Source organism: Carassius auratus, unplaced genomic scaffold, assembly GCF_003368295.1.
Source record: "Carassius auratus strain Wakin unplaced genomic scaffold, ASM336829v1 scaf_tig00005524, whole genome shotgun sequence".
Lineage (NCBI taxonomy): Eukaryota > Metazoa > Chordata > Actinopteri > Cypriniformes > Cyprinidae > Carassius > Carassius auratus.
In genome coordinates, this window is record NW_020523676.1 from 1 (window position 1) to 14,287 (window position 14,287).

General features: G+C 34.8%; 1 long non-coding RNA gene across 1 annotated transcript; it reads right to left on the bottom strand.

Moving 5' to 3' along the window:
- Window positions 1–685: 685 nt before the first annotated feature.
- On the bottom strand, window positions 686–10,076 carry LOC113070974 (uncharacterized). The gene is made up of 3 exons (XR_003280009.1): window positions 9,845–10,076; window positions 6,028–6,121; window positions 686–807 (listed from the first exon to the last, which is right to left on the bottom strand). It is a non-coding gene; the product is annotated as an uncharacterized LOC113070974 (long non-coding RNA).
- Window positions 10,077–14,287: the final 4,211 nt, after the last annotated feature.

A 14,287-nucleotide genomic window follows, 5' to 3' on the forward strand; every position in this document is an offset into this window, starting at 1 on the left:
AATTATGCATAAATCTCAGTTTTGTGAAATTGACCCTTTTGGCTGGTTTGTGGTACAGAGAATGAAAACATTTTCCTATGATCTCATTTTTATTTTATTTATTATTATTATATATTATTATTATTATTATTATTATATTATTATTATTTTTAACACCATGTATCCCTTAGAGCCTCCGAAAAAATAAATAAATAAATAAATAATTATTATAATATATATATATAATATTATAATTTTTTTTTTTTTTTTTTTTTACAAAAATGTAAAGCAAATGTCAACCCTTCTTTAATAGGTTACATGTAAAATCATTAAGATGAATGAAAAATAAAAAATAAATAAACATTACAGAATGCAAGAGCAAGCCCTGTGTGAATGGCCCCTAAATAGTGGATTAGCTTTATCCAATTATAGAAATCATAACAATACGGATAGTTCACTCAAAATTTTTGTTTTTGTCTAAACATTTACAATAACTCGAACCCCATATTTGTTTGTGAACAATAACGTAGAAAACACTAGAAATATAGTGTACAAGTAATCTAGGCTACTTTTATTGTCCTTTTCTGAGCTTGACAACCTAACATCACAAAACTTTTTTTTTTTTTTTTGTATGGAAAATAACACCTTGGATATTTAAATAAATATCCCCTTTTGTGTTCCTCAGAAGCTTAAAAAAAAAGTTTAGGTGAGTAAATGATGCTGTTTCTTTAAGGGATGTCCATTAGCAGCAGTATTAACCTGTAATGTTGTGTCTGGCAGTTTGAGGAAACTTCCATTCTTCTACCTGTACGGACGGGCAGCTGACACCTGTAGAAAACAGAGAAGCAGTCAAGTTGAAGCAGATCTCTGTCCTGTCACCGGTGAAAAGTTTTGCATAAAACAACTTGTACAACTGATCATGAGGAGTCCTGTCAAAACTTGGTACTGAACATGAGGTGAACAAGTTGAGGCGATCAAAGATTGTCTGAGGAGACACAGACAACATCTAAGATATAAATGGAGCTAAAAAATAACATGCTCTGTCTGGAAGAATCACTCTCCAATCTACTGCCTGGTGGCAAAGACAGTGACAAAAGGTCTGACACACTCTCGACTGATGGACAACATACAGAATGAAAAAGAACTATCTTTAAAACGGTTCAGCCAAAGTGCATCCTATGGCAACTGTTTGAACTTTTAGCAAGGATGTCAGACAATCTGATTTTGATAGCAAATGATCACCATCCATTTTTATAACTTTTTTCATCTTGATGTAAACAACTTTTGAACGAGAGCTGCAGTTAAAATAAATTATGATATTTTGTACATATCTTCCATGCCTTTTTTCATGATCCACAAACACTGAAAAGTTCAGTTTAGGATTCTTTGTGAAGAATCATGACAAAGGTGCATGAGACAAGAATAGTTTTTAATCAGCATGGTTTGATTGGTTCAAAGACATCAATCAACGTGAATTAGCAAGTTACGGCTGTGTAAGCGAAACTGTCACTTAGATGTTTCAGAGATCAGATGAGTGTAAGAAATTCAAGCAATAATAAACAGAAGCAGCTCAGAAGCCGTCTTCTCTGAGCCTCTAGTGGCAGAGGAGAGCTGGTGATGGCTTTTCTAGCTCATATTCTTCCCTTGTCAAGTTACAAAGAGCTCTTTTTAAATCTAACAACACCTGAATCTCTCCACTATAACTCAGCGGATACAATTAGGGAGGAAATGACTCCAACAAAAATGACTCTTAGACAGTTAAAGGATTCATTTTGAATTGTTCTCGCATTTTCACTTTTGAAATCAGACAGACATGGCTAAATCCCTTTTCTTCCCGGTTCTACAAAGCCCACTGCTTTCACACGGCAAAAAGGTGGAATTAAGCTATGGAGATGTCGGGAAGAAGATAGGGAAAGTTGGAGGCGACTCTCCGCTCTCCAGGCAGTCGATGGAAAGTTTGAATACAAGAGGAGGAGAGGTGGCATTTCAGATACATGGAGAACAGACACATCATCAAGCAATGCAGACACTCCTAGAGTTTGAAGTGGAGTGAAGATTTCTGGGGTTTAGGATTTCATAGGTTAAGATTAAGCATTCTTTAAATTAGGATGCGTACCTGTACAGGCTGCTTCACCTGAGCCTGTTAAATGAAAAGGGACTTTTTAATAAAACACTAAAAAAGGGTAGAAGAAAAGAAATTGGAAGAAAACACGGTGAAAATTTTTTCCTCATTAACATTATCTCAAAAGTTCATAAATGTGAAACACTACATCTTACTCTTGTTCAGAATCACTCAAGCAGCCTCTGCCCTATTTGTCCCTGATTGCATATTGCTTATTGTATATTTTTAGGTCTCAGAGTTGGCCTGGAGAAACTCATTAAGGAGAAAGTCAATTGGGGATTTGAACAGCTGGGGGTGAGAAAACTCATCCTCAGAGATCTGACATCAACCCAGTGAAACACAAACCCAGGGAAATCGGAGGTGGGGTTCAGGGAGTTAGTTTGTTAGCTTGTTCAATCATGCATCACTTTTAAACAACAAATTTACATGGTGATTAAATGGCATATGGTGCAATCAGAACAGAAATGCACAAGAAAGAAGTCATAAAAAAGTCACATAAAAATGTCTGAATATAATATTTCTGAACATGCATAAGGTAGGTACTTAGCATTCATTCTGATTTCATGTAGACATTAACAATGACCAAATGTGGTTTGATGATAAGTCATCAATTAAATATCATTCTTAACTGACTGTGGAATGTCTGAAGAGGTTTAGCCATAGCAGTATAATCATACTATTAAACAGTGGTGTAATGCAACAAAGTTAATATATATATATATATATATATATATATATATATATTTTTTTTTTTTTTTTTTTTTTTACGGTGCTTAAAGGTCCCATTCTTTGTGATCCCATGTTTTAAACTTTAGTTAGTGTGTGATGTTGTAGTTAGATTATAAACAATATCTGTAAAATTCTAAAGCTCAAAGTTCAATGCCAAGCGAGATATTTTATTTAACAGAATTCGCCTACAAAAACGACCCGTTTGGACTACATCCCTCTAGTGCCTGCAGTAATGACATCACTAAAATAGTTTTTTTGACTATCCTCCACCCACAGGAATACACAAACAGCGGGGCGTGGTCTTGTTGCGCTCGAACAGAGGAGGAGGAAGAGTTGCGTTTGTGTTTGTCGCCATGTCGTCGAAGTTATTTTCATTTCTGAGTCCAATCATCTTTGTTTGGCCTACCCAGGGATGCCGTACTTGGAGATCAATGATTACAATTTATTTTTAACTCGGTTCCCGAAAATTAGATTAGATTAGATTATTATACAAAGATTATTCCTGAAAGATGGAGCAGTTCCGTCTTTGTCTGGAGAAGGCGTTGTTTATGGACCACAACCGGCAAGTGTATTGTATTATTTTAAGTTGGTGCGTTTAACAGTTTCTGTAAGGGCAACGCTGTTTAGCTTTGTTAACTAAATGTTAGGGCTGTGCAAAAAAATCGAAGCGATTTTCATGCGCATCTCGTCAGTAAAAACGCTCCTGTGATTATAAGTACATCTCCAGCACATGCTCCTGCCCACTTGCTTCTCAAAACTAGCCCAATCGCATTTCCAGGAAGGCAGCTTGCGCTCAGTCACAACTCACATTCAGAACTCGTTACGTATTTCTGAAGGAGGCCCGTTTTATGACAGTGAAACCAGCGGTATACAGATAGGTGAATTGTGTGAAAAATACTGTGTTTTTTTACACGCAAAACATGAACACGTTATATTGCACACTGTAAACACAATCAAAGCTTCTAAAAAAGCACAAAAAAATGGGACCTTTAAGTATTTTTTGGGAGTATCTCTACTGTACTTTTTATATTTCAGCCAACTTTTACTTTTATTCCACTACATTTCCTAATTAAAATGTATACTTTCACTCCACTAAATTTCCTAATTAAAATGTATACTTTTAATCCGATACATTTCCCCTAAGTATATTCGGTACTTACTACAAAATAGTCAGAAGAACACAGACTGCAGGAAAGCTGGTTTTGAAGAATCAGTGGTCTAGCATTTGTAAGTTAGACTCTTATAAATACCTTTGCTCGTGTGCAAACAAGTGCACGCACAACCGTGAATTATTAATTTCTCACTCAAGTCGAGTCAGGGGTGTGAGATACAGCATGATCTGTGATAATAAGGTAATTGCTGTTGTAATGATGTGCAATCTGATGTTATCAAGTAGGCTATCACCATAAAATTCTAGGCTCTAAATTGTAGATGGCAAAAATGCTTCTATATGCTTTTTATATTTATATAATTTCATGTAGGTCTAACTTAATCTATATCACACAAAGATTACCGTTTTTCTGCAGATGTGTGAACATATTAAATAATAATTTTATTACAAGTTCAGTAAAGCAATAAATGGCTTACATTTTAGACATAATATTGCTTGTTTTTGCTCAATTTTGCTAACAAAAAATTGTTCTAAACACATCACAGCACTGTTTCGCGTCTCTGAGCAATGGGCATTGTTCACTTATTGAATGAATTAGCTTTTGAACAAATCGGTTAAATAAATGATTCACTCATTAACACAGTAAAATGCTTTGTATCTGAATGAATCAGCCATTTGAAAGAATCAATTGAATCTTAATGACTCACTCATTAATATTCACTTGCTGTCTGCTTGCAGTTTTAATTTCACATTTCGACTATTTTTTATGTTTTAAATAATTTCAAATAATAGTATTCAACGTTTTATGTCAAAAACACATATTTGGCCTATTTATACACATGTGTCTGCAGTTTGTGTCACCTCTGAGATACATAAACTGTGTAAATACATGTTATATAAGACACTAAGTGTTTCTTATTCTTACCCAAAAAATACAAAATGGAAGAAACTGAATACAATCTTGCTACTCAAGCTGTGTATGAACATATATTTATTTATTTGCTTCTTTTGGATTTGCATTTATTTGTACTTTTACTTCAAATACTTAAGTGCATTTAACATTTTAAAAATAATGTTTGTACTTAAGAACAACACATATCACATACTTTAAGACTTTTACTAAAGTTATATTCTAAACGGTGACTTTAACTTCTAACCAAAGTTTTTTTCTGGTACGATATCTGTACTTTTGCTTGAGTATGACTTTCACGTACTTTATAAACCCCCTCTATTAAACTATGCAATCTTTTTGTTATAAGAAGTACTAATGGGAACAGGGTTTATATGCTCACATTTCAGAAGAGGAGTGGCTACATTCAGTCATACTTGCATTATTATAATAAGATAAAACAACATAATTATATAAAATAATAAAAGACTGAATGTGTTGACATTTCTCATTTCTGCTTCAAACCCCTCAAAGACCCAGCTTGAGAAGAGTCTAACAAGCAAGGGCGCATAAAACAACATGTTCTAAGAGTATAAAGTGATGAATGATAGAGGACGAGTCCTTGCAAAGCTTCTAACAAGCAGAGCTTCCCACGCTTCCCAAAATGAATAGTCTTGTATGAAGCCATTAGCCAGTAGTTCCAGTATGATGGCCTTCAAAACATCTGAAACTTCTTTAAAAAGAACCTAATTACAATGAAAATACAAAAATGTCTATGACTGATCCATTCATAGTGGTTCTCAAGTTCAGTGGACAACCACTTTAATATCTGTCTGTTTCTTAAAAAAAAAAAAAAAAAAAAAACAAAACTGTGGTTTGATTCGGGAGGACATGGAATATAGTTCACAAGCTGTCTCCATGGGGACCAACAATAAGGGACAGAGCATTTCTTCAAAATCTTTAATTTTATATTCCATAGATGGGAAAGAAAGAAAATAATAATACAATTCCTATGGGTTTAGAATGACATGAGGATGAGTAAATGAGTTTTCTTTTTTTGGCTGAACAACCCATTTAACTATTCCTTAAAAATGTACAATGTAATGGTGGCAGTAGTATGAATAAAACTTACAGAATCTTAGCTGTTTCAGCTAGCCTTTGACAACGTCATCCTTTGATTTGGAGAAAAGGCCTTACCTTCAGCTGATGCCAGTCGACCCCCGTGACCCAAGCAGATGGTGAGAAGCACTAGAGAGGAGCAGATGACCCTCATGACTCCCTCCTTCAGCTCCTAGCCGTGATTAAAATGAACAGGTGAACAGGTGAGAAGGAAATTACTTAATCAGACAGAGACAAACGCTAATAATCAGAAAAACAGGTGTGTTAAGAAATATATTTAATTTCATATTTAATACGATACGTCTGCAATAAAAAAGCTTCTACATAATTGCTGGAAAGTATAAGGAAGAATGTGGGAGCAGTCATAATCAATACAGCAGTTAAAAGACAGATTAATAATGGTGCCTATTAGGTTGGATGGGTGCTTTTTTTGAGTATAAATTGTGCTAATGAGCTAAAGAATTTTCAATAAAGCTTTGTAACCCATGACGCTTGACGATTATTATCACTGTGTCCATCTGTCCCTCTCAGTGAAAGTGTCAACTCTCAAATACACAGCAACACAACGGTTTAGCACAATGAACGCTGAATACATGCTGTATACTGCCTTCTTTATTTATGTGTGTGTGTATGTGTGTGCTCTTGTTTTTGTGACATATCAGGACACAACTCTGTATAATGACATGGGTATAACACAGGTATTACAAGGAGAGGGTGACTTATGAGGACATAGCCCATGTCCCCATTTTTCAAAACGCTTATAAATCAAACAGAATGAGTTTTTTTGAGAAAGTAAAAATGCACAAAGTTTCCTGTGAGGGTTAGGGTTAGGGGTAGGGTTGGTGTAGAGCCATAGAATATACAGTTTCTACAGTATAAAAAACAATGTGCCTATGGGATGTCCCCACTTTTCACAAAAACAAACATGCATCTGATATTAAAAGTAGAACATACTGCATTGTGGGATACAGCATACATCAAGTCATCCAAGTATTTTATGCACGTGAAAATCTGCATGTTATGCAGAGTACACTACCTAAGCTTGGGGCTTGGAAAGATTTTTAAAATGTTTTTGAAATGGGTTTTGGATACTCACCAAGCACGCATTTATTTGATTAGAAATACAGTAAAGCAGTAATATTGTGTATTATTGTTAGAATTTAAATTAAGTATTTTCTATTGTAATATTTACTTACTAACCCCAAATGTGAACAAACTTACTAACCCCTATCTTATTAATGGTAGTGTACAGACTAGAGCACATACAGTAATAACACACAGGATAACAAAATAGCTGACACAGGATTCTAAAAAAAAAAAAAAAAAAAAAAAATCCTACAATGAAATAAAAGAGCCTTTAACATTTGACTGCTTGCAACAAAGAAATATAACCAAATGTTTCAGATATAGTTATATGTGTTCACAGAGAAACAACTCCACCTCACTCCCGTTTACAGACATGCTGCTCGCTTCAAAGTGACCCTCACTGGCATGTCTGAACACAAACCTGTCAGGGTGATGCATTAGTCAGAAAGCTCTAGGGTGGAAGGTCTTCTCCCAGTACTTTTATGGCTTTCTTATAAATTTCAACCCTTCGGTGATGTCTGTGTAGGCAACACTTAATCTGCATCCTCCGACTGAGGTCATACCACCTGCAGGCTCTGTACCAGTTAAGACACAAAAGGGGAGTATACACCCCAGAGTATACGCTATCACTGAAAGATGAGAAACGTTCTACCTTCTCTGGCTGTCCACACATCTGTTTGAATCATTCCAATTCAGTTATTTACAAAGCTCTAGCTTGCTTCTCACTTGAAAATCACCTGTGTTCTTGTAAACAAGACAACATCTATTTCAGGTGAGCGAGGCGGAGATACTCCATTACCTGTATTCAATGCCTCTGGGCAATTTCTCATTGCCATTCGCTTCCACGCACAGAAAAACGAATGGAAATTAAAGCTTGTGCTTGTTTTGTTCCCTTTTCACTTTGTTTGCCGTGCAGCGAGAACAGCTGGACCACGCAGATAAAGGAAAGAGTCTCCCTTGCGTTCTGTCTTGGCTCAGTGCCCGGCAATCTGAAGTGAATGTCTATAGTCGAAATGACAAAAGCACTAGTTAGGGAATCAAGTATGTGGGTTACAAATGCAGCAGGGCGACAACTCACAGACTTTCAATGAAAGATTGATAGTTACAATCAATCTATGCTTGCGAAAACAGTCATTCAGGGCCATCTAATAGAATGCAAAAGTGTGCATTTTTAATAAACAAGTGCTTTAATTAGCTATTGTTAAAATGTCTACAGTCATTTTGTTTTGCAGACTCTGACAGGAAGGAGGCTGTCAAGGAGGCGTGTAGTGTGTTGTTTTCATGTCAGAGTCTGAGAGCTCAGGGAAAGGGGAAGCGTTAAACTCTCTCTCTCTCTCTCTCTCTCTCACTCTATAGAGCAGTGTAAACAAGCAACAAGCAGCATTTCTATGCCTATTTTATATATTAAGTGCTGTCAGTTAGTCGCTGGTTTATAAAAACCTCTTAAAATCACTGTTTTGGGAATGCAGTGTGCTTAAAATGTCACTGGTGTGTAGGCCAATGATATGACATAATAAACAACCTAAAAAGTTAAATATAAAGTCTGCTGAACCTGGTGCATTAAACGATTTCTTCAGAAAGCACAGATCATTTAGTAACAGGAACCTGCAAGCTAGAGAGACACATCAAACACAAACAGAGAGCAATCTAGAGAGATTTATAATGGGGTCTGTGGCATTTGTAATCATGTATGCGGCACTGTTTAACCTTCAATTACAGCTGTTTTGCAATCATTCTCTTCCAAAGGAGCATTTATCTTTTTTTTCTTCTTCTTCTTCTTCTTCTCACTCAAGTCAGAGTCTGGAACTGGTTTGCTTGAAAGCTAGGTTTATCAGAATGAACCTAATTATTGATGGGTGTGGTAAATCTTGCAAATGGGAACAGTTATGATACAAACGTCTCTTCACCTTGTGGGTGTCCCTGCATTAGCAGCAGATGTTTTTATCATCAGATAGAACATGCATTTTTCCCACTCCCACAGGCTGATTATTATTATTATTATTATTTTATTATTATTATTATTATTATTATTATTATTATTATTATTATTATTATTATTATTATTATTATTTTAATCCCTGTGTATACCCTAGTATGCGCTGAAAAGGATTAGAAAGAGATTATGAATGAACTATGGTCTGTATTAAATTTAAAAGTACCTTGCCAGAGGGTTGCATAAAAGAACTACCCTTTAAATTACACTTTGAAAGTTAACTGACAAGCAAAACGTGCAATGTCTAAATCAAATAAATAAATAAATCAGAGATAAAAAGTGTTTGCACAGCTGCACAGTACAGATGCGACCCTTCCTCCTCACTGACAGCATCACAGGGATGTGATCATATTCCAAACGTCATTGTGACATGCACGCAGCAGTCCAGATGCGCGAGTGGAAAGAGCAGCGCGCATTCTGTCTCAGACAACTTTTATTTTATATGCCACTTTAAACTATATTGCAATATATAAGTAAATGCAAATGTAATGTACAGTGCTTGAAACTTTACTGAAATACGGTGTGAACAGCACACCTGAATGATGAAGGAAATTAATTAAATTGATCTGATCTGTTAAAGAACAAAACTTTTTTATCATTTGCATCCCGACAAACATTAAACGCAGCCTTATAGCCTTTGCATACAGTACATTGATTAATTATATGCAAATTAACTGGAATAGGCTACAAATGTCCTATTTCAATAAATAACAACTAATGAAAATCTATTCTAGTCTATATATCCAGGGAGCTTGCAAGGATCCTCAACGCCATACAGATTCCAGATATGTCTGAATCAAAAACACATAATTTTACCTTCTGTGATTGTTCATCCAATGAATTATGGCAACATTAATCCACAGAAAACTGATTTTATTGTAATCCAGTTTGCTAAAAGAGCTTCCAAGAGTCCTCTCTAGCTTGGATAAAGTTTTTGCCTGAGAGTTCTCGTTCTCCAATTCCTTTCTCCCCTCCCCTCAGAGTTGTTTTAATAAACTTTCCCTTCTCTGTCTTTCCTCGATGGGAGAATCTCCAGGACACGCTTGATGACATCATCAGCTTCTGAAACGAAGAGCTGTAGGCTTTTCTTTCCGCTGCCGCCTCCCACAAGTCCTGCTTTGCTTGATTCCTCCTGTTCAACTATGAATGCACGGCTGAGGAACTCATCTGAGGTCACGCTAATGCAGACATCTGTGACTGAATAGCAAAAGCAAAATAATAGTGCCACAGTTTTGATGGTAAGCATGTGGTTAAACAGCAGTGGGTCGACTGGTGCTTGTTCTATTGTTTCAACTTTCGCAGTAAAGCTATGGATCGGATTATCGTTTCCTATAACATTTTAAATATCTTACACTTAAAAAAAAAAAAAAATCACAATGATAATAATACCTTCCCTCCAAGAACATTACAAACATCCAAATACTGTATACAAATAAATAAATAAATAAAAAACTGTCAAATGATCACTAAATCTGAATACACAGCGATTAAACAATTAGCAAACATCTGCAAGATGTCTGTTAAAGATTCAAATACTAAAACTTGATTTTACATCATAATACAATTTCACAATATTATTATTAGTAGTAGTAGTATTTTTTGCTGTATTTTTTAACAAATAAATGCAGCATTGATAAGCATAATAAACTCCTGTACAACAAACAAACAAACAAACACAAACAAAATAATAATTAAAAATCGTTCTGATCCCAAGTAGTACACACACACACACACACACACACACACATACACACACATATAGTCACTAAGACTAAATAACTGAATTTTCACAAATCTATTTATCCTTAATGACTGTTTGCAGCATTTTGGGACCTTTTCCTCAGCTGTACTTAGCGGCAAGGTTTTGGGGACTACAAAACGTCACGATGCTCAATCAACACAATATAAAGAAATAATGAAGTATGGAAATATTTGAACAAAATAATTGTACTAAATAAACATGTAACTCAGAGCAGTACTAAATATAAACATAATTAAAATATAAACATATTGTGGATTTATGAACAGAATCAAATTACATAATACAAACATATTTGTAAAGTACTTGATTTATTAGTATATATATATATATATATATATATATATATATATATATATATATATATATATATATATATATATATATATATATATATATATATATATATATATATATAAATCAAGCTGTAGTCAGCTTTAACAACCCATTCAATTTAATAGAACAAGTAAAATATTGAGCAAAGGAGGACTGCTAAACTACTTTCTCATGAGGCTTTTGTCATTTTCTTCAGGGCATAAACTTCTGAATCCCAACAATGATTTAGTTCTCCCAGAGTTCAAGGCATCTTGAAAAACAGGATGTTAGTGGCTGCATGGCTGCAGCAGTGATGGAAGCATCTGGAAAAAAAAAAAAGGTGCCTGCTATCCTCATGCCTCAAGGGTTCCAGAATATGGCAAGCATAAGCTATGCAGTCCAAAAAAAAAAAAATAAATAAATAAAAAATCAGAACATAACAGAGCTCTGGACTGGAGATGTCCATAATGTGGTTGAGTCCCAGTGAGTGGGAGATGCCAGATATTAAATACTAATGCTGCAGCATTGTGTTTCTGTGTTATCCTCACCATATGAAGTCCAAAGCCCCCCTCTGTGATTTTGCTGTGCTGTTTGGAACAGTGATGAACAATTCTGATGTCATCATGTAAAATATAGATAAGATGATATACACAATGTTGTAAAAAACAACACAACTCAGGGGAATGCAAACAAACAGCAGTGGTGCTGGAGAACAGCCGATTTCGTATTTCATCTGCAGTTAGACCATTAAATAATATGACAGAGAGGACTAAAATTCATATTCAGTCAGTGCTCTACATATGAAAGTTTTTATGATTCCCTGTCTAGCTTTGGCATCGGCTTCCAGCCACGTTCTGTAAAGCAGAAAATAAGGATGCAGGAATAGCTTCCCTCACAGAGGACCCTATGCACCAGAATGCTTCAAAAACATTCAGACTTGTCTTAAAATATTTGCAGAATATATTTGTGGGTAGAACAGTGTAGATATGACTAAACTAATATCTGATAACCAGCTTAAAACACTGGATGCTTGCATTATATGTAATGCTTTTGAATGGTAATGTATTATTTTTAATCTTTTATTTCTTCTCATCAGTCGAGATGAGACTACCTATTATGCACAAATATGAAACTCTATGTTTGTAAATCTAGTCAGATTTTATTGATCATTCAAATGGATCCATGAAGTTTTACTTGAATAAGGAAGTAATTGGTTAAAAGAAATCGGTCAGGCACAAACAACTCCACAAGTGGTTTGATGCCAGTATTCAAGATTGAAAGGTTTTACCATTTCTGCGTGATGATCTCTAACATTTTCTGAAGTTTGGGAAATCTTTTGTGAAAGAATATAGTGATTTGGTCTGAGTGTGGCTAATCAACTTTCAGTGAAGAGGAACGAGGAATTACTTTCCCGCTTGCCCATAAAGACTAGGGCACACTATACGACTGAAGATATTCTGCATTACTGGGCTGTGAATTCCTGAATATGAATTGTGGGAGCAGAATTAAGGAAGCAAAAATAAATAGTCTTAACTACAATAATGTTTGTCTAGAAAAATAAGTAGCATTTAATTTGTATTAATTTATATTTAATGATTTGTAGTTCAGCCATTGCGTTTTGAATTTCTCTGAGTGTTTTATTTATTAGAGAGCCATTCCTGCAGGGTCTGTTTAAATTCACATTCTAGTCGGAGCATATCTCAAAAGTGGGCACACTAAAATAGTGTCTCGATGGGGACATTTTGAAGAAGACTAGTCACCGACTTTAACATCAAAGGTGACAAGCTTGAGTCTTGCAGTGTGCACTTACACTTCTGCTAAAAGCTTAGACTGGCCATACACTTCTGCTAAAAGCTGAGACTCACATTTTTTTTGTGTGTGTAATGGAGAAGTTTATTAAACTCCTGATGCCCCATCTGTCTCTTCTCAATGCCTCAGATTCCTTTCCCCATCTCAAGCTGTGTTCTTCACTCTCTTGAGCAAAGTCAATTTAAAGTTATATGGCCTGGTAGTCTTTCTTTCTTTCTTTCTTTCTTTTTATTTTTATTTTATTTATTTTTTGCTCATTAAATTTTCTTTCCATACAGTTTTGCACTTAAGTGTTTGAGGGAGTCATTGAGTGACAAGGGCATATATATATATATATATATATATATATATATATATATATATATATATATATATATATATATATATATATATATATATATATATATATATATATATATATATATAAAATTCTCACAATATGACCTTGGTGGATTCTCAAATAGCATCATACAGTGAAGTCAATGCTCAAGGACTGGGCACATCTATCCAACCACACAACTGGATTTGATTTCAAGGTTCAGCAGAGAGTGACAGATATGAATCATCTAATTTATGAGCTTGAACACAGAACCTTATGAGACCCTCAAGGTGAGAAGCGACAACTATTTACTTCTGCAACCCCCCTTGATGTTTAATAATTATAGTACATATTTGCAGATACACTGTCAAAAAAAAAAAAAAAAAAAAAAAAAAAATATATATATATATATATATATATATATATATATATATATATATATATTGTATATATATACGGCAGCGTGGTTTTTGCTAACCACGCTTGCATTGCTACTACTCTATTCACACACATTACCATTGCTTTATTTACTGTTACTTGCTTTAATGGCTGATGTATGTCTACCAACGAGGACACGAAAGGTTCAGTAGACTTGTTGCTTTAAATGAATGATTGTTTTCATGGTGTAAAGAACAGAAGCTGCTATTTGTTAATAATTGGAATCTTTTCTGGGAGCATCATAGTATTTTTTGCGCTGATGGCCTGCACCCCAGCAGAGTCGGTACAGAACTTCTCTCTGACAACATCTCCAGGACACTTGGCTCCATATGACTAGTTAGCAAATTCTCAAATAACTATTATGATGAATTTTGTTCTACACGCTCAAATGATAGAAGTACTTGCACTGTCCAATCTATTAAGACTGTGTCTCTTCCCCAAATAGTGAGGTCAAAATATAAATTTAATGTAGGATCTGGAAAAAATATTATTATGATTAAACCAGAAAAATGTAAAGTAAATGATCAAAAACATTGGGCTCATAACACCCAAAGCAGTTATTGTAAATTAAATGATCACAGATAATAGTTTTGATATACTCTGCTTGAGTGAAATTTGG